The sequence below is a fragment of the Jaculus jaculus genome, chromosome 9 (assembly GCF_020740685.1).
Source record: "Jaculus jaculus isolate mJacJac1 chromosome 9, mJacJac1.mat.Y.cur, whole genome shotgun sequence".
NCBI classification, from domain to species: Eukaryota; Metazoa; Chordata; class Mammalia; order Rodentia; family Dipodidae; genus Jaculus; species Jaculus jaculus.
Genome location: NC_059110.1, coordinates 13,354,906 through 13,376,501, shown reverse-complemented (window position 1 = coordinate 13,376,501; position 21,596 = coordinate 13,354,906). Strand labels below are relative to the sequence as shown.

At 43.0% G+C, this 21,596-nt stretch overlaps 1 protein-coding gene across 2 annotated transcripts in view; it reads right to left on the bottom strand.

Moving 5' to 3' along the window:
* Positions 1-21,055, bottom strand: part of Rgs17 (regulator of G protein signaling 17) — a 122,774-nt gene extending 101,719 nt beyond the window's left edge. For both annotated transcript variants that reach the window (XM_045158916.1, XM_045158917.1), the window contains exon 1: positions 21,000-21,055. The gene's annotated coding sequence lies outside the window, so the exon portion shown is untranslated. The remainder of the gene's footprint in view (positions 1-20,999) is intronic.
* Positions 21,056-21,596: the final 541 nt, after the last annotated feature.

Genomic DNA, 21,596 nt, shown 5'->3' with positions numbered 1-21,596 from the left:
GAGGCCCTGGCATGCCCATTCTCTCTGCCTCTTTCTCTGTCACTCTCTAATAAATAAATAAATAAATAACAAAAATAAAACTGTAGGATCCTATTATTACAGCCTCATCCACCTTCTTCCCCCACTTATGTCTCTATCTGGCTGCTTGGTTCCATTATGTTTCATTTTCATTGCTGTACATGAAGGTACTTTTATTTAAGCTATTTTTTTCTTCTCGAAATAGATAACAAGTAAGTTATTAGTCATGATGCTTTCTAGAGGATCAACAGTAACATCCTCACTGCAAAATCCAACATGTCACCTCTATCTTGATATCACTGGACTTTTCTGCCGGAAGACATAACTTAGCTGCCCTTCTTGTTTAAAACTGCATTTTCCAGCCCATTTGGAAAGATTAATATACATATGTATGTATATATGTTATGTGTATATTGCATATAAGGTACATAATACTGGTTTAAAACATCACTGCTTCCTGAGTTTCTGTGATGGTCTGAATGTAGTCCCCACCCCAAAGACTGATGTGTTTGAACACTTGGTCCTCAGAAGCATGGCAGTAGTCAGGAAGGCTGTGCACCCTGAGGAGGTAGAGCCTTCCTGGAAGAAGTGGGTGTCACAGGGGAGCAGGCCTCCCCATTGAGGTGACTTGTGATGGCAGTTTTCCCCACCTTGATGGACTCTCCCTTGGGGAATGGTGAGCTTAATTAAACCGGTTTCCTTGCATCAGCTGCATTTGCTCAGGTATTTTAATGCCAGCAATGAGGTGCATTTTCACACCACACTACGATACTTTTTTTTCTCTTTTTTAACACTTTTTTCATTCTGATCATCTTACATATGAATTCACATATGTAGAGTGCATACATCCATACATGTATGTATGCATGTGCTTTTCGTTTCTTACCCCCCTACACACACACATATCCACTAGATGCAGATAAGCTCTGGGTTTCTTTGCTATGTTCTCTCTCTCTCTCCTTCTCTGGCTATTTTTTTTTTCTTTTTCTTATTACTGTCGCCTACAAGAGACTTTAAAATTTTATTTCTAGTTATAGCCTTTTCTCTTGGATTTTCATTTCTCATTCCCTGGAGCCAGATGAACCTCAGGATTAGAGCGGCACTTGCAAGTCCCAATCTTTAAGTCTCCTCTCAGGCATCTCTTCCAAGGATTTGTCTCCCGAGTGCTCTGAGCACGTGAACCACCTCTCAAGGCGGCTCACCTAGCTAGCTGGCTGCTGTTTGTTGGAAAGCTGTTTCCAAGAGGACGGCAAGGCCCCTCTCAATGCGCGCCCGCTGGTCCCAGCGCTTCCCCTAAGAGTCACGTGAAAACTCTGGGAGGTGCGCTGGCTGCCAACGGCACACCAGGGCATTGCATATATTGGCTCCTCGTTAACTCTGCCATGAGGTTTTACTGCTTGTGCCATACACTGGGCGATTTAGACTGAGTCTAATTATTTCCTGTGGCTCTTCTCCAGGAGATGAAACACACTCTCAGGGGCAAATACTGTATTTCAGTCTAAGAAAGCACAAATTCCTCCATTCCCTTCTCATGTGGTTCATTTTATTTTTTCTTTGCAAGTTCTCTTCACCGCCTGTATTCCATTCCAGTTATGATATGGCCAGGAAGCACAGGACAAGACGGGGCTGTCTCGCACCATTCCCTAGACCTTATGTGACTCTGCCCACAGAGCCCAAGACTGCACCTGTTGCTTCTTGCTCCTAATCTCCTAATATTACTAAATATCCTAATATCTCTGGCCCTTGTTGTGTGGTGTGTGGATGTGGACGTGCATAGCCCATGTGCATGAATGCAGGGCCAGAGGAGAACGCTGAGCGCCCATCTCTCATCATTTCTCCTCATATGTTCTTGACATAGAGTCTCTCTCTCATCCTGGGGCTACCGTCCATCAACAAGCCCCAGCAATGGTCTTATCTTCAACACTGCACACCCCCATGGACCAGGGTTACAGATATGCCTGGCCATGCCCAGCTTTTTTTTTTTTTTAATTTTTTTTGTTTATTCTTATTTATTTGAGAGTGACAGACACAGAGAGAAACAGACAGAGAGAAAGAGAGAACGGGCGTGCCAGGCTTCCAGCCACTGCAAACAAACTCCAGATGTGTGCGCCCTCTTGTGCATCTGGCTAACGTGGGTCTTGGAGAATCGAGCCTCGAAGCGGGGTCCTTAGGCTTCACAGGAAAGCGCTTAACCGCTAAGCCATCTCTCCAGCCCCATGCCCAGCTTTTGACATGGGTTCTGGGGAATCTAACTTGGAGGTCTCCAGCCCAAAGGCCCTCTTGCTTAAGCTACAGGTGACCTTCACTACTGAGCTATCTCCCGGCCCATCTCTGGACCTTTTAAATCACAGCATTTTAAACATCTGTGGAAAATCTGATGAATATGTGAAACTACTTTCCAAACTGAACTTAATTTACTTCCCTCTTTAACTCCTCACCACTTTGGGTTTCCACATCTTTTTTTCATTTTATTTTGTTTTATGCTGAGTCTCACCTGGTCTGACCTGGAGCTTAATCTATAGTTCCAGGCTGGCCTCAAACTCAAAGCAATCCTCCTACTTCTGTCTGCTGGGACTAAAGGTATGCACCACCAAGCCCAGCAAGGGTTTCCACATCTTAATGACTTGTTTTTTTCCAGACAGTGACTGCAACACTCCATGTCAGCTTTAAGACTACTGTTAAATCTGAATCTCTCTGCTGACCAGATCCTGAAGGCTCTGGGTAGCTTCTCGCAGCATCTTCTTCCCACAGATCCACCCTTTGCTGTCTCTCAGTTTGGGCTTTGCCCTCTTTTACCTGGAGGAAATCACTTTCTTATGCCCCTCCCTCGCTCCACTGTGTAGATTCTGTTACAAAACCTTTTCCACATTTTACTTTCAAACCATAAACCCTCCTTGGACAATAGCCTACCCTGTTTATCAAGAAACTTCAGGCTGGAGAAATGGCTTAGTGTTTTAAGGCACTTGCCTGCAAAGCCAAAGGACCCAGGTTCAATTCCCCAGGACCCATGTAAGCCAGATGCACGCGTCTGGAGTTCATTTGCAGCAGCTGGAGGCACTGATGCACCTATTCTCTCTTTCGCTCTCTCTTTCCCTGCCTATTTCTCTTTCTCAAATAAATAAAGAAAAATAAAATATTCTTTTTTAAAAAAGCCCTTCCAACTTTCCCCTTGATAGTGACACATCACAGTGTATGTCTCCAGTGGCCTACATGCTGTTTTCTTTCAGGAAACTGAGCTGTAAATTATTTTCTGAAATGTCCTAGTTCTTTGTTTTTCATTGTTTTCAAAAATAATTTTAGAAAATTCCAATATCTTTTGAGCTACATTTGAGTGACTCTTTTAAATCCCAAATAACAAGAAAAAGTTACCAATCAAAGCTGAAATCACATCTGTGTTACCATATATTTCTAACCACATGTTATTTTAAACTATAGCTACAGAATTATTTCAGAGGAATATACTGAAGCCTTGGTCTTATTGTGTTTACTATACTTCTGATTTAATTCTCTGTAACTTTAATATAATAATGTGGTAGCTGGTCATGATGGCACACGCCTTTAATCCCAGCACACAGGAGGCAAAGGCAGGAGGATCACTGTGAGTTGCAGGATAGTCTGCGACTACAGAGAGAATTCTAGGTCAGCCTGGGCTAGAATGAGACCCTACCTTGAAAAAAACAAACAAATAAAAAAAAAGTAGCATGATATAAAATTATGGAATTAGTTTGACTTTGATAAAAATAAGAACTATGTTGAATCCTTAATATATTTCCCAGGAATTCACTTCTAATGAGCAAGTGTTCAATATCATGTGGCTAAGAAATAATTGTTAAAATGTGTATTATTTTCTTTTTATGTCAATCCTCTGAATGAATATGTTTCACAACACTTGCAATTAAGCTGTAAACTTAGAAGATTTCTGGCTAAAGCATTAAAGATAGTGTCTTTGGGACTGGGGAGATGGCTGAGTGGGTAAAAGGAGAGCCTGAGTTTGAGTGCCCAGTATCCACGTACAAAAAACAAGAACATGCTGGGCATGCTGGCATACACCTAGAATCCCTGTGCTTGGAGGCAGACACAGCAGGTCCCTGGCCTAGCTACTGCAGTCCTATCAGTGACCTCTAGGTTAAGCTAGTGATCCTGTCTCCAACAACCAAACAAAAAATGCTGGTGAGCCAGACATGGTGGCACATGCCCTTAATCCTCACACTCAGGAGGATGAGGCATGAGGGTTGTATGAGTTCGAAGCCAGCCTGGGCTATAGATGGAGGTCCAGGTCATGCTGGGATAGAGTTAGATCTTGCCTCAAAAAAAAATTAACCCTCCACAATAATAATATGGTAGACAACAAATGAGGCAAACCCCCAAAGTCAACCACTGACCTCCACACGTGCACACACACCCATTCAGGAGTGCCTGCACATACATGTGCACGCACAAACAAGCACGCATACACAGCAGCATGCACAGCTAACACATGCAATCGCAAAAAAAATTAGTGTCTTCAAGCAAACATCTTTCCAAATCTCACTACCATTATGCAGCACCGCTATTCTCTGACGATCAAAGCACTCTTCTTATTTGCAAGTCAGTAGCTGGATCTTTATATGTAATTGGGGAACTATTCTTTTAAATATTCTTTCGCTAATTTTCCATAGAGAAAAATACAATCACCTACAGCTTCTGACACAAAGTTTCTAATAGAATGTACAAGTGCAAAAACATATTCTGTATTTCTTCTACTCGGCCTGGCGATGGTTAAAAATTTGTTTATCGATGTCTTCCCAAGGTATAGAACCAGGATTCTGCGGATGGTCACTCAATCCAGCAAGCGGCAGTACACAATCAACTTTAAGGTTCGGTAGCTGCTTTTTTCTCTAATAGAAAGCTATGCTCTGGCTTCTTTTCCCATTGACGGTTTATAAGCCACTCTCCCTATGCAAGTCTAGAATCTCCAACAATTCCTAACCCCTCCAGGCTTGCCAGGGACTTTGCAGTAGTGAGTACTGTCCAGCCAAAGCCAGCAGGTGTATTATGTGATGTCTCATACCAACTTGTCCAGATCAGGACCCACCCATAACCCAAAACTCAAATCATCCCCAAATATCTTCTGTCTCACAGTGATAGACACTGAACTGTGGACCCTACCTCACTGTCCCCAGGGGACTGCAGTCTCCAAGACATAAGGGATTGCCACCTTTCTTTATTTATATTAGCCTGGAGCTGGGAAGGCCTCTCTTAGCTCATCAAAATTCTAGCTTTCAATCATTTTTAAAAATTGATGAAATTTCCATAAATTTTTTCATCAGGTTCTGGTTTGGTTATCTCACATCAATGTCATGTTCCTGAATTTGCACTGTATTTTATTTCTCTCCTAGAATATTTTAATAGTGGAAAGCTACAGGCCTATCTCCACTCTTCAACTCATCCTCAGGCTCCTTGAGACAAGGCTATGTCTTATTTAATTTTACTATTCCCAGTTGCAGAGAAAACTTCCAATTACATAGTGCATTAAATTAAAAATAAGGAGGTAGGACACAGAAGAGGTGAAACTGATGAGTAATTGAATCTAACTGAATGCAAACACTTGGAAATTCCAACCACCCTAAGAAGCCACATTTACCAATGTGCCAAAAGAGCTCTCCATTTCCACGATTTCTGCTCCTCCTTAATTCAACATTTTAGATTGCTTTCTTTGTCTCTATACTCAAGCACATGACCTTCCTTTTAATTTTCAAATTTTTATTTTATAGAGAGTGAGCAAAAGAGAGAGAGAGAGAAAGAGAGAGAGAGAGAGAGAATTGGCACACCTGGGCCTCAGTCACTGAAATTGATCTCCAGACACTTAGGCCACCTAGTGGGCATGGGTGACCTTGTACTTGCCTCACCTTTGTGTAACCGGATTACCTGGGATCTGGAGAGTAGAACAGAAGTCCTTAGGCCTTAACCTCTAAGCCATCTCGGCAGCTCAAGACCTTATTTTTTTTTTGGTTTTTCAAGGTAGGGTCTCACTCTGGTCCAGGCTGACCTGGAATTAACTCTGTCATCTCAGGGTGGCCTTGAACTCATGGCGATCCTCCTAGCTCTGCCTCCCGAGTGCTGGTATTAAAGGCATGCGCCACCACGCCTGGCAATGACCTTCTTTTTGATTTGCCTTGTCCTTCTTTCTCCAAGGCCTTAGGATGAAGCATTAAGTTACTTGTGACCTCTCTAATTTCTTAATATAGGCACTTAAAGCTGTAAATTTCTCTCTTACAACTACCTTCACTGTATCCCATAGGTTTTGGTATGCTGTGCTTTCATTATCTTTTGGTTCTATGAACTTTCTGATTTCTTTCTTTTTTTGTTTTAGGGTAAGGTTTCAGTGTAGCTCAGGCTAACCTGGAATTCACTATGTAGTCTCTGGGTGGCCTTGAGCTCACAGCGATGCTCCTACCTCTGCCTTCCAAGTGCTGAGATTAAAGGCGTGCGCCACCACGCCCAGCTTCTTGATTTCTTCAATGACTCATTCATTCTTCAGTAGTGGACTGCTTATTCTGCATGAGTTTGTGTGTATTCTGTAGTCTACTGCTATTGATTTGTAGTTTAATCCTATTGTAATCAGACAGAGTACAAGGAATTGCTTCAATTTTTCTGCATCTGTTAGGATTTGCCTTATGTTCTAATATATGGTCTATGTGCTGCTGAAAAAAATATGCATTTAGCAGCATTTGGATTGAATGTTCTGTAGATACCTGTTAGGTCCATTTATTCTATGCCGTCATTTAGTTCAGACACTTTTTCGCTTATTTTGTCAGAATGACCAGTCTGTTGGTGAGAGCTTGGGCATCAAAGTCACCCACTGCAATTGTGCTTAGTGTTATCTGTGACCTTAAGTGTAGCAGTGTTTGTTTAATGAAATTGGGAGCACCCATGTTTGGGGTATGTATGTTTAGAATTGTAATGTCCTCTTGTTGGATGTTCCTTTAATCAATATAAAGTGACCTTCTTTATCTTTTTAACTAATGTTTGTTTAGTGTTTATCTTGTTCGATATTAGGCTAGCAACACCTGCTTGTTTCCTAGGTCCATCTGCTTGAAATGCCATTTTCCAGCCTTTCACTTTAAGGTAGTGTCTGTCTTTTCTTGAAGGCAATAAACAGAAGGATCCTGCCTTTTAATCTGGTCTGCAAGTCTGTGTCTTTTGTTTGGGGCATTGAGGTCATTAATGTTAAGAGTTATTATCTAAAGGTATTTATTTATTCTTGCCATTTTCTTGCTTTGTAGTGCTTCCTGTTTTTCCTTTACTCGCCTGTATTAACTATTATTTGAAGATGACTTTTTTCCCCCCTATTTTCTCATGTGTGCTTTTCTTTCTGTTCAGTATGAAGGATCCCTTCAAGTATTTTTTGAAGAGCTGGCTTAGTGTTCATATATTCCTTTAGCCTGCCTTTATTATGGAAAGTCCTTATTTCTCCTTCCATCATAACTGATAACTTTGCTGGATATAGTAATCTTGGTTGATAGTTGTTGTCTTTGAGAACTTGGGATGCATCATTCTAAGCCCTTCTGGCTTTTAAAGTCTGAGTGGAGTAATCTACTGTGATCCTGATGGGCTTGCCTTTGTAGGTGACGTCATGCTTCTCTCTTACTGCCTTCATACATCTTCTTCAGTCTGTGTGTTCAGTAGGTTAATCATAATGTGGCAAAGAGAGGGTCTTTCTTGGTCTTTGTTTGGTGTTCCAAATGCCTCCTGTACCTGTGTTGACATCTCTTTTGGGGAAATTTTCTCCTATGGTTTTGTTGAAAATACCTAGTATGGCTTTAGAATGAAATTCTTTTCCTTCTGCTGTACCTTGGATTCTTACACTTGATCTCTTCATGGTGTCCCAAATGGCTTGAAATGCCCAGTCATACCTTCCTATTAGTTTGTCTTTCTGCTTCTTGGAATGTTCTAGGTCTGTCCCCTTGTCTTCCAGCTCAGATATTCCGACCTCTCCTTGACCCATTATGTTCCTGAGGCTTTCTACAGATTTTTTTTTTTTTACATATTTGATTTACTGTGTTTTTCATTTCTAGTACTTCTGATTGGTATTTCTTCAGTATTTCTATTTCCTTACTCAATGTTGTATCAACCTCCTCATTATATTTAGTTGGTTTCCTATGTTCTCCTTCAGGAGTTTATTTTCTTCTTTGATTTCTTTGAGCATAGATACAATCATTCTTTTGAATTCTTTGTCAGGCATTACATCTAACTCAGTCTCACTGGAGGTCATTTATGTTGGATTTATAATTTTTGGTGGAATTATATTGACTGATGTTTTTGTTTCTTTTATTATAATAGAGAAAGTTTTACATCTTGAGTTAATTTAGTGTTTTGGTTTTCTAATTGTCTGCTGTATTCTTAGATGTGTAAGCCAGAATTTATATCTTCAAGGTAGGAGACTAGGTTGTTAGGTGTGGCTCTTATATGATTACCAGAGTAACAGCAGGTGTGACCCAAGCTGTTGGAAATGCCTGTTATGCAAATAATCTGCTATCAAATTAACAATAATTTCTGGTGAATAAAAGAACAAGGCTGGTAGAACTATACTAGGCTTCTGGTTACTTAGAAGTGAGAGCAATATAAGATGAATTACTGTGAGGGCTAATATTAACTTTGAAAAAAAAAGATGGAGGTGGCTCAGGTATCTGGAGAAGGGAAGTTGGTTATTGTTAGCTAGCTGTGTAGGATGCTGTGTGGGTGAGGGGTGGCTCTGATCGCTTGGTATCCTGAGATCTCTAGAGATCTCTAGTGATTCCTAGTGCTCATGGATAGGGGAGAGGAGGCTGTGGAAAGGGCCTAAGGTTGTTCAGGAGCTGCTCAGCTTGCCCCTGTTGTCTTCTCCTTCAGGGCTTTTATTTATTTATTTTTTTAATGGAGAATCCCTTCATGGTACCTCTGTTCATGCCAGCCCAGGCAGAGCTAGGCAAGCAGCTCTTTCCAGCTGACTGCCAGACCCAAAGCCGGAGCCAAGTCTGTCTGGTTGTGTGGCTGCTAGAAACTGGGTCTCTCCTGCTTCTCTGCTCAGGTTAAATAATTTCTATACACCCTCACTTTTCTGTAGAAGAGTGTATTATACTTTTTTTTTTTTTTTTTGTCTTTTCTCCACCCAGCCTCCTTTGGTGTGATCACCACTCCACCATCTTAACAGTAAGTCGCCTGACCTTCTTCTTCTTTTTTTTTTTTTTTTTTTTTTTCCTCCTGAAGTCTAACCATATGAAAATTCTTCTGGGGCTACGTGGTCAGAGGCCAGCACACCAAATTCCCAAGTTGCTTTCAGTTCTAATGAGCATCTCAGTGGGTAACAACGTTCAGTGACCCTACCAAGCCACACATATATATTCTCAGTGAGACCTCTGTGACCTGTCAGGGTGAAAAGCCATCCATGGTCTTAAGTAGCAGTGGACCCTACAGACCTTATGGTGGCCAGCCAGGTCAAATACACCTGTTGGTGCACAAGGGTGACTGGCATGTCTGTTATGGGAAAAAAACAAGCGTTCTTTGATTACACTTGAGGTCCCCTCCAAAGGAAGGAACTCATGCCTGGTACTGAAAAACTAATCAAAAGTCTATGACTAATGTGTTCATAAGCCCTAGGGGAGGAAACTTGTACTGTTTTTATGGCTAAACGGGCATATTATGCCTACTAAATTTCCCTCTGAATACTTATGTTTATGCCCACTTATTAATGCTGCTCTCTCTTTGGGTTAGAGAAGCCTCTTTCCAGATGGGGTAACCACTGGGGTGACTAAAAATTCACCATGATGCTGAGAAGAAGTGACAGCGGGGTGTTCAGCACTATGTGAGACATCTTTCTTACACCCTCCACGGCTCAGGAATCATCTCAAAAGAGGTGGCAGAAAGAATGTAAGAGCCAAATAAAGGGGAGGAGTGCTTACAGTGATGTCTTCCGGACATAAAGTGGTCTTGATATTCATGATCTCACGGTGGCTGACACTACCTACCAATGCAGGAGCTGCATAAATAGGAGGGGAGAGAATGACGACATCACTATAGAAGAGAGACGAATTGGAAAGAAGAAGGGATTCAGTGGAGGGGACATTAGGGAGGGGGGAAAGGCAGGGGTAGAGGGAGATGATGATCATGGCATATTATCTATATGTATGGAGGCTGTCAATAAAAAGTTTTTAAAAGTTATCTCAGTAGCCATGGGCAGAAAAGTTTCTCCAAGTACACTTGTCACTCCTCCAGCATCTTTTTCTTTCTTTTATTTATTTTTACTTATTTATTTGAGTGAGACAGACAGAGAGACAAAGAGGCAGATAGAGAGAGAGAATGGGCACGCCAGGGCCTCCAGCCACTGCAAACAAACTCCAGATGCGTGCGCCCCCTTGTGCATCTGGCTAACGTGGGTCCTGGGGAATCAAGCCTCGAACCATGGTCCTAAGAATTCACAGGCAAGTACTTAACCGCTAAGCCATCTCTCCAGCCCACTCCCCCAGCATCTTAATAAATACTTTAAACATGAAGTCACTGCACTCCCCTGCTGCTCAATAATAAACAAGACTTCACATGTGTGTTTGTTCATTGCTGCTATTTTAAAAAGTTAAGAAAGTCTCTACCTCATTATAAAAATAGAAGATTTTACATAAAACTGATGTAGAAGTAGTATAATTTAAGCAGAAGAATTTGGTCTAGATTTTTATCAATGCCACTGAACTTTTGTATCACCTACCAGAAAAAATTTTCAACTATTTCCAGTAACCTACACATCAGGTCAAGAAATGCTTCACATTTTTTTCCTTCCTGGAAGTAGCCATTTATTTAATGGAATTCTACCTTATGAAAGCCCACTTGCATTACTCAGATGTTTAGTCAATGGAATTACTGAATTAATGGGAAAAAAAATTACCTTCTTAAGATTAGGTCACACGAATTCTCGAAACTGGAAGGGGTTATATAACGCAGCCAAGTTATATAATAATATAGTGAACAGCATTATACTTCAAATATAATGAGTTTTAGCTAGCAGTCTTGCTTTCTGACCAATGCCTTTCTGCCTTTCACTAGAATTTCCTTCATATCACTAGTACCCCTTCCTTTAAAAGGAAAGGTATCTATCTTTTTTTTTCCTGACCATGTGGTTCTGATCATACAGCCATCATGCTGTTTGTTTCCCTCTTCATCCATGAACCACAAAGGAAACACACACTCATGCATATATGAAACATAAATAATCTCTCCCTAACATTATATTTTAGTAACACTTCCAGTCAGTGAGGGGTTCTCCATCTCTTACTTTTCAGTATTAAAAAAAAAATAAGTTCACTTTGAACTAAGTCAATCATTTATATAAATATAGTCGAGTCATTTAAACATTGATTTTGTTAAAGATAATTTTATCAAACTGTTTCTTCACTAGTGAAAAGTGGGCTTTCTAGATATGAGGAGATGAAGTAAACATGGGCTTAAGTAGCTTAAGTCAAAATTATCAACAAGAATAATCCATACTCTAAGATAGGGGCTGACGAGATGGCTTAGTGGTTAAGGTGCTTGCCTGCAAAAACAACGACCTAGGTATGATTCCCCAGGACCCACATTAGCCAGATATATAAGGTGGCACATGCATCTAGAGTTTGTTTACAGCAGTTGGAGGCTCTGGCATGCCCGTTCTCTCTCTCTCCCTGTCTGCGTCTCTTTCCTCTCTAAAATAAATAAATACATTTTTTTAAAGTTTAAAAAAGCTAACATAGATAAGACTACCAGGAACATTTATCCTTCGTTTATCCTTGATCACCAGAAGAGAATAAACAGCACTTTCACAAACATTTATCCTGATTAACTGAAATATTTGAGTTTTTTGTTTGTTTGTTTTCAAAGTGGGGTCTCACTCCAGCCCAGGCTGACCTGGAATTAACTATGGAGTCTCAGGATGGCCTCGAACTCACGGCAATCCTCCTACCTCTGCCTTCCGAGTGCTGGGATTAAAGGCGTGCGCCACCACGACCGGCTTGAGTTCTTAATATAGTTGAGTTTTCTGACAAAATATATGTAAGCATCTGCTACATAATTAAAAATACAGTGAAACCAATGTTTCTGTGACGTCAGATATTCAAAATAAAGAATTGAAATTCCTTCTGCCTCAACTCATCCAGTACTAAAGAGCAGTTAGGAAGTCAAATGTCAAATATCGGGTAGAATATTCCAATTCACCGTGGAATATTTACTGACTTTTGATAAGAGCACCGACCACTCCAGTTCTCAGAGCGGCGGTGTTAATTTCGGCAGTCTGTAAATGACATGGGCCCTGTACTGCTCTAGAGCGAGTTTATGAGATAGCGCCCATTAGAAGGCAAGAATTTGTCCTCTGCATTGATCTAGTGAATTCTGGTTGCAGCAAACTAACAAACAGGCTGCAGGAATGGCCATGCTGACTAGTAATAAGGGGGGAAAAATAGGCCCAAACTTTAAATCAGCACAGGTGGTTATTTATTAACAGCTCAGTCAAAAGTTTAGTGATAAGCATGTTAAATTTAGTAGCTTAGCTTCTAGTTTATTCATTCCTAATGTCAATGTCTTTCCTTACCATAGTCAGGCAAACTGATTAGATACAAAACATATATTTCTAGAAAGAATGAAACCTTTACTCTTTGCAAATGATATGAAATCGCCCTAGATCAGAATAAATCTAACTAGTAGGGGCAGTGAGAATGTAATTTGGTTGAGAGATCCTAGGTTTTGATTCACTCCATTGAATTCATCAGGTCAGCACTGACAATGGCTTTCTTTTCAAAATCAATGTTTCTTTCTCAAGAGTATTCCGGATTCTGGGACAATGTACTATTTTACAAAAGAAGTTTATTGTTAAAGATGGAAATATAATAGTATTGGGAGAAAAAAAATTGTAATATTGCTACTACACAAGAAAAGTGGACAGCAAGGTGTGTGCTCTCTTCCCGAACACACACTGTGCCAACATTTCAGGCTAAATCAACTTAGGCTCTTTTTGAATTATTTTTTTTTCCTTCAAGGTAGGGTCTCACTCTAGCCTAGGCTGACCTGGAACTCACTATATAGTCTCAGGATGGTTTTGAACTCAAGGTGATCCTCCTACATCTACCTCTCAAATTCTGGGATTAAAGATGCGCATGACCACACCTGGCTCTAATTTAGGGCGTTTTTTTTTTTAAATGGGGGAGCACAATACAGCAATTTGCCATATACATTCTTTTTAAAGAGTCATATGCCTTGGAGCCTAGTACACAGTAGGTATTGAAAATGCTTATGAATGAATAACTAACTGTTCATTTAACTGGTTAAACAAGCTATCCAGGGAAAAGTAAGGCAGAAAACACACAGATAGCTACTTCAACGTTAATATTACAGCCCATTAGGACAAACACTGGCAAGAAAGTGAGATCCCAGGCTGGGGAGATGCCTCAGTGGTTTAGTACCTGCCTTGCAAGCCTGATGGCTGGAGTTCAGATTCCGAGAACCCACATAAATGCAGACACACATTGTGCAGAAGTGTCCGTAATCCCAACACATTTACAATGATGAGGGGCAGAATCAAGAGAATCCTGAAGCGGGCAGGCCAGCTAATCTGCATTCATAGTGGCAAACGAAAATGTGTCTCAAACAAGGTGAAAGGCAAGGGCAACACACACACACACACACACACACACACACACACACACACACACACACAACTGCAAAATAAAGCAAAGTAAAACCCTGTCAAGCAGCGACTGTTGATAGTCACAGTGATTCTGATATTTCTTTTATTTAGCTGTAGCACAGAGCGTGATGCTTGCAGAGTGAGTGTGAATTTGAGAAGCATTTTGTTTGTGTTTTGTTTTTTTCAAAGTAGGGTCTCACTCTCCTTCAGACTGACCTGGAACTCACTCTGTAGTCCCAGGCTGGCCTCAAACTCAAAGCAATCCTCCTGCCTTTGTTGAGAAGCATTTATTTTATTTATTTATGAGAGAGAGAGGCAGATAGAACGAGAAAGAGAGAATGGGCACACCAGGGCCTCCAGTAACTGCAAATGAACTTCAGATGCATGCACCACCTTGTGCATCTGACTTATGTGGGACCTGGGAAATCAAACCGGGGTCCTTAGGCTTCACAGGCAAGTGCCTCAACAGATAGGCCATCTCTCCAGCCTGAGAGGGATTTTGAAAAATTATTTTATTCATTTATTTGCAAACAGAGAGAGAGAGAGAACAGGCATGCTAGGGCCTCCAGTCACTGCAAATAAACTCTAGCTGCATGTGCCACCTTGTGCATCTGGCCTTAAGTGGGCACTGGGGGAACTGAACCCTGGTTGTTAGGCTTTTCAGGCAAGTACCTCAACTGCTAAGCAATCCCTCCAGCCTGGCAGGCATTTCTTTGATTTAATCCTTGAGCATTTTTTGCTTGCGTGGTATGTGAGCGTGTGTGTGTGTGTGGTATGTGAGCGTGTGTGTGTGTGTGGTATGTGGGGGGGGAGGCGCACATGAGCGTGGGTGGGTACGCATGCATGTATGTCTGTAGGTGGGGGTCAGAGATTGATGTTGGGCGTCTCCCTCAGTTTCTCTCCACTGGACTTTTTGAGACTGAGTCTCCCATCGAAGCTAGAGCTTACTGCTTCTGCTAGACTCCCTAGCAATCTGCCTATCCCCATCTTCCCAGCACTGGCATTACAGGCGTGCACCACCATGCCCAGAGTTCACTGTTGCCACTAGGGATCCAAACTCAAGCAAGCAAGCACTTTCCTGACAAATCCACCTCTCCAGTCCCAGAACTTCACTATTTTAAGAACCAGGGCTACTAATCCATGCCCTGGAAAATCAGTACCAGTCTCTGATACTTCTTCTGTATCCTCCATTTGTAAGAATTTACTAACGTAAGACATTGAAGCAAGAAATATACAATTAGCATTTTCAGTTTTCTAGATAGCTATACTAAGGTTCAAAGAGGCAAGGAGCAAATTCCTGGTGATTTGAACCCGAAACCTGGGATCTTCCAACCAAATCATCTTCTCTGATTTTATAATCTCTGTTGAGGACAATTTTTCTCTACACCATCACCTAAATTAAATTATTCTGTTCAACTGAATAAAGGAATGGTAGATGAACTGGGTGAAATAAGACAGGGACATGAAATTTTTGCAGACCAAAATTGATTTACAGATTTGATGGCCTTTTATAATATGCCACAGGACAAGCCCCCACTTTTCACTAGGACTCAGAACAATCAGGAAGTGTATTACTAACTTTCCCAGAAAAATTTTCATTGTATTTCACAAAGGCAACAGGAGAAATGAAATAAAACTTAGTTGCTTGTTTCTCTTATACCATTATTTTCCTTGGGTGGTGACTGCTCTATTGAAAGGCTTTGGCTCTTAAATTATAACCTGTATTTCAGTAGTCAATTGGTAGTACCATGAAAAGTCTATGGCCCAAAATAAGGATGTTTTGTGAGCCACATGTATTGTCTGTAATAAAATTATGTTTATTGACACACAGATTTGAAAGAAAATCTCACATGCAAAATTTAAGAAATTCAATGGGATTTTCATATGTTAATTTCTCTTGCTAGAATTCTGATTACAAAATATTGGAATCATTTTATTAAAATAGCCTGTGTATCTAGTAAGTACTAAAAACTCAGAGAAAGTACTACTTGAAATGAGATTTGTGTTTTTTCACTACAGTTCACTGGTTTGCTTATAGGGACGTCCCACCACTCATTATTAAGTCTAAGTTCGCTGATTTTGAATTGTTTGAACTGATTATGAAATTTAATAGCTAGTTGTTAGTTTAATATTTAAAGGAGTGCATAGATTTTCCAAGTTCAGTAACTAGGCTTCTGAGACTAAATTTGTCAAAAGTCGTAGATCTTAAATAGTCAAAACCAGGAGCTTAATGCACTCTCAAATCATGTAGCACACTGAGCACATAAAACTCATTAATGTGATAGATTAGATTTTCACAGTTTAAACATTTAAATTTTACCTACAACTGAAAACCAAGGATAGGTTATGATACTAACCTAACTTGATTTTATAATTATCCTTAATTATTTTATTCACATGAAAATGTTCAAATAATGCCCCATCAGACCTCTCTCTCTCTCTCTCTCTATATATATATATATATATTTTTTTTTTTTCAATTTTTCAAGGTAGGGTCTCACTCTAGCCAAGGCTGACCTGGTATTCACTATGTAAACTCAGGGTGGCCTTGAACTTGTGGCAATCCTCCTACCTCTGCCTCTCAAGTGCTGGAATTAAAGGAATGCACCATCATGCCTGGCCCTCTATACATTCTTATTTTTTCTTCCTTCCTTCCTTCCTTCCTTCCTTCCTTCCTTCCTTCCTTCCTTCCTTCCTTCCTTCCTTCCTTCCTTCCTTTCTTCCTTCTTTCCTTCCTTCTTTCCTTCCCTCCCTCCCTCCCTCTTTCTTTCTTCTTTCTTCTTTCTTTCTTTCTTTCTTTCTTTCTTTCTTTCTTTCTTTCTTTCTTTCTTTCTTTCTTTCTTTCTTTCTTTCTTTCTTTCTTTCTTTCTTTCTTTCTTTCTTTCTTTCTTTTTTTCTTTCTTTCTTTCTTTCGAGATAAGAGAAATGGCGCGCAGGGGCCTTTCAGCTGCTGTGAACGAACTCCAGATGAGTGTGCCCCCTTGTGGGCATGCGTGGAATTGCATGCTTGTGTCACTGTTGCGTCAGGCTATAGGTGGGATCTGGAGAATTGGAAGAGGAATTCTTAGGCTTCATAGGCAACGTTTTATTTTATTTTTTGTTTTTTAAACAAGATCTTATTTTCACTTATTTATTTGAGAGAGACAGTCAGATGGGGGTGGAGATCAAGAGAGAGAGGGAAAGAGAGAGAGGGAATGAGAATGAGCATGTCAGGGCCATCAGCCACTGTAAACAAACTCCAGACACATGCACCACCTTGTGCATCTGGCTTATGTGGGTCCTGGGGATTCGAACCTGGGTCCTTTGGCTTTACAAGCAAGTGCCTTAACTGCTAGGCCATCCATCTCTCCAGCCCCCATAGTTCATCTTCCTTGTGTGTTTCAAAAATTTTTTTCTGTGTGCTAAGGAATTTAAAACAAACAAATGTTATTGTTATCAAACAGCATTGTGTTTTAATTAAAGATATATTAATGTAGATTTTAAGCATGAGGGTTAAGCGAAAGACAGGCACTCAAAAGAAAGAAAGACAAAGCTCAGGTACTCGCTTCTCTAGGGAAACTGCAGAAAGCAAGTCATGCCCAAGAGGAGGAAAAGAGGTTCTCCAGGGAGAGTTTCCAACAAATACCATTTTGCAAACAAATTGACACTATAAATGCTATGTTAGAAATATGCACTCATAGTATGATAATTCTGAAACCTGCTTCCCCCAGTGGTGTGGGGCCATGGGCATGACTTTTAGAATCTCAAGTGAGCACACTTGGTAATCACATGAACACCCTTTAAAAACCTGTAATTCTGATCTAGGAAGCCTTTCATGAACCATGTCAATGTTGTAAACTTGTAAGAAATATTTACTTAACATCTACCTTTGCTAGTTAGATATAGTGCTGGGTGCTGGCACAACAGTCCAAGTGATTCTTTTTGAAGTTGTAAATGTCTTTAGAGAATAAGTAGATGTTGGGAGAGACAGGGAAGATGGGAATATTTATTAATCTAACATCACCCCCATTGTGTACTTATAGCAAATGATTTCTTAAGCTTTCTTTAAAACCTTATAGGTCTGAAGAAATGTCATAAAAATTTGACTTTATAATGCACTCAAACCTGCCCTCTTTGATCATCAGAAGAAGTCAATCGCTCCTGATATCACAAAGTATGACTCTTGCCCACTGGTTTTGCTCTTCTGGGCAGAGCAATTATCTTCATTGTTAAGTAGACAGAGTCAGGCTATTAGGATTCTCAGCAGAAATGCTATTGAATGGATTCCTATTTCTCTTAGCTTCCTAACTCACTGTAGTGTCCACTGTCTACTCCAGAAAAGTCCATGTGCATTCCAGCAAATGGACTTCCAGTACTAACTCCATGGCGTGTACAACAGTAGATTTACGCAAATCCTTCCTTACTCCTTAGTCTGTGAGTCAATGAGAGAGGTTTCATTAATTAGCATACAGATCACTTGCTTTTTCTAGGAGATTGCAATAAAACCAAATGGATAAGAATATATATTTCTCGGGCTGGAGAGATGGCTTAGCGAGTAAGGTGCTTGCCTGTAAAGCCAAAGGACCCAGGCTCAATTCCCCAGGACCCATGTAAGCCAGAAACACAAAGGTGGTGCATGTGTCTACAGCTCCTCTGCAGTGGCTGGAGGCCCTGGTGTGCCCATTCTCTCCACCCCCCTTTCAAATAAATAAAAATAAAGTTTTAAAAAAGAATATGTATATCTCTGTCATCAAAGCTTCTGGTCCCAGTGGTAGGAGATGCTAATGAAGTTTATGTATTTAATTTATTCATTTATTATGCAAAAGCATAAGAAGTCCTTAGGAAGGAGAATGGATTTAGAACTTCAATATTATGAACTCAAATAAGCTAGGTCCTCATGGGATAGTTCCCCAAACCACGAATATCTACTTTGAAAAGGGAAAGCAATTCCTCTGCCTGGGAAGGAAACAGGTAGAGCATGGTAACTCACTGTCAACTGCTTTCGGAAAGTAGTAAACCAAGACAGAGTTGAGAATCCCCAGGGGGCGGGGTGGGGGGGAACGTGGAAATTGGCAAATGGGCACCTTATATTTTTTGTTATCAGTGGCTGCCTTCATCTTGCAGACTACAATTTCAGGAAAGGCGATGGCTGTCTGCTCTGAAATCTGATGTCACTGCACGGGAGTTATTTCACTTAACAGATGATGCCGCCTGATCTTGCAGTCATAAATCCTTGCTTCCTTACCTCCAAAAAGTGCAAATAAACATCTCCTCCAGGGTGGATAGATACAGCCCCTAAGCTTATAAAACAGTGAATAAATCTGTGCTCCTGTGAGTGTGCTAATGAATGTTTTATTTTGTGCTAACCAAAGAAATGGCTTAATAATGGCAACTTAACTGGAGAAGGTCAAATTTTCTCATTCCCTTGATTTAATGAGCATAAATTATCTCTCGATTAGTTGTTAGCGCTGCCATGTACATTTCAGGAATAACTGCTGCTATTACTATCAGAGACTTCAGAAGCAAATACAATCACTTGAAAAGTGCCCCATGGCTTGAAAAATCACTTAATAGATAACAGCGTCTAAGAGCAATGAAGGTTAAGAGAAAGGCATGATTTTCCAGTACACAAGTAAGACCTATTCCTCACTTCGCCAATTAAATGATTTTTTTTTTTTAAAGGAAGGGTTCACCACCCGGAAAACCAGTTTTATGAACGCCGGAAATGCAGATGGAACCCAATTTCAGAAGTATTTATCCTGGCTGAGAACCCAACTTAAGACTTCTCTTCATTATCCGCGATAAGCCAGCCCGGGATGGAAGGAGCCTCGCTGTAAAACATTCTTTTTTTTTCTTTCCCTTAAAGGAGTGCAACTACTCAAAGATTGCAAAGTTCTCCAGACAAGACTCCCAGAAGGAAGCATTTATGGAAGGCTCAGGGGAGAGATGGGGTGTTGGGACATAATCCCTTGAGCCTGGGACAGGCTTCTCAGGACGACAGGATTCTCCCAGGTGAGCCTGCATCCAGGGCTCGGGGCACCGGCAGAGGACACAGGGCGGGGCGGGTCCATTTGGCCAGGAGACCCCTGCTGTGCCCCCGGGTGCCCGGGGAAGGAGCAGCGGTGCGGGCTACGTGGGACCAGCACCCTGCAGTCTCCCTGTCGCGAGGGGCATGTCCCCAGCCCGCGGCTCCGTCCCTCCGCGATCCTCTCTCCTCCGACAGCTTTCGCCCCACCGAGACTTAAAATAAAGATAGCAAAGGGGTCGGCGGCTGAGAGCTGCTCCCGAGCCAGCGCCGCAGCACGCCGGAGGAGGGGGAGAGAGGAGGAGGAGGAGGAGGAGGAGGAGGAGGAGGGCGCCCGCCGGGGCCAGGGGGCAGCGCTGGGCACTGTGATCCGCCCCCAATGGAAACAGGGAAACTCGGCGCCCACGCTAGCGAGATTCAGAGACACCCACCGGGCCAGCGGCTAGGGGGCTGGTGGGCGTTCCTGGTCCCCTTCGCCCCCCGCCCCTTGGTGGCTGTAAAAAAAAAAAAAAAAAAACCCTACACTAAGCCATGCACATCAGAACCGGACCAGAGGAAGAAACAAAAGATCCCAATTGTGCCCCTGCGAACACACACACACACACACACCCCAGTTATTGGTTATCTGCAAACCCTTCTCACACTCCCCACCTGAATAGCGCATCTCCCCCAAAGGTATGGAAAGATATAAAGGAGAGAGAGAGAGAGAGAGAGAGAGAGAGAGAGAGAGAGAGAGAGAGAGAGAGAGAGAGAGAGAAAAGAAAAATGTACCATCCGAGGTGATCGCCGGCTTCCACACTGTCCATTCTCTTAACAGTCACCCACAAAAATAAATAAAATGAAATAATAAAATACACTAAAATCCTGCGGGACCTCAGCGTCCCGTGGGCTCGCTCGCTCGCTCGCTGGCTCTCCCGCCACCACCCCGGCCCTCCGCGGTCCCCCGCGGGCAGCAGGGCTGTGTCGGGACCCGGCCCGCGGCTGGGGTGGGTGGGTGGGGGTGGTGGGTGGGGGTGGGTGGGGGGCTGGACGTGGGCACCGGCGACAGCCCCGCGTCCCGGCGGCCGGGTTCAAGTTCGCCCGGGCGGGCAGCGCGAGAGCCCCGGGGGCCGGCCAGGAGTCGCGGGGCAGCGGTGCCAGCGTCCGCCTCCCAACGCCCCTCACCTTCCTCCTCCTCCTCCTCCCTCCACAGACACACACACACACACACACGCACGCACACACGCAGCCCAAACAAACACGGGAGCATCCTTCGGTGCAAAGCGGACATCTTGACGCCCCTGGCCTCCGCACGGCTCCGCGGAGGCCACCGCTTACCGGGTCGCTTGGAGGATCGGGGCGCACCGGGCGCGCCGCGGTGCCGGGGCGCGAGGCTGGGCCGGCTGCGGGTACCTCTAGCGGAGCCTGCCCGTGGCCATCCGCCCAACTTCAGCACCCAGCCGGGCGAGGAGAGAGGGAGAGAGGCCAGGATGGAGGGGAGGGGGAGGAGAGAGGAGGCGGAGGAGGAGGAGGAGGAGGAGGAGGAGGAGGTAAGGGTGGGCGGGGAGGGAGAAGGAGCCGCTCGGCAGTGCGCATGCGTGTCACGGGCGGGTGCAGCCCCCCCCAACCCCCCCAGCCCTCGCCCCAAGCGGCCGGAGGTGCAGTTTCTTTTCCCCACCCCGCCCCCTCCTCCCTTGCCCGCGTGAGTCACCGCCCCGAGGCCCCGCACCGCCCCCTCCGCGCCTGGGCAGGGGTTGCACCCAGCCCCGGGATGATGCCCAGAGGGTCGCGGTCGCCTTCGGTGGCCGCCGCCCGCGCAGGTCCTGAGCTTGTCGGGGAGTCCTGGAGAGCCAGGGGTGCTGGTGGTGCTGCCGGTGGAGTGGGTGGGGGAGAGGCATCCAACTTTGCTTTCGCTCCGCGTGGCCCACGTTTTGG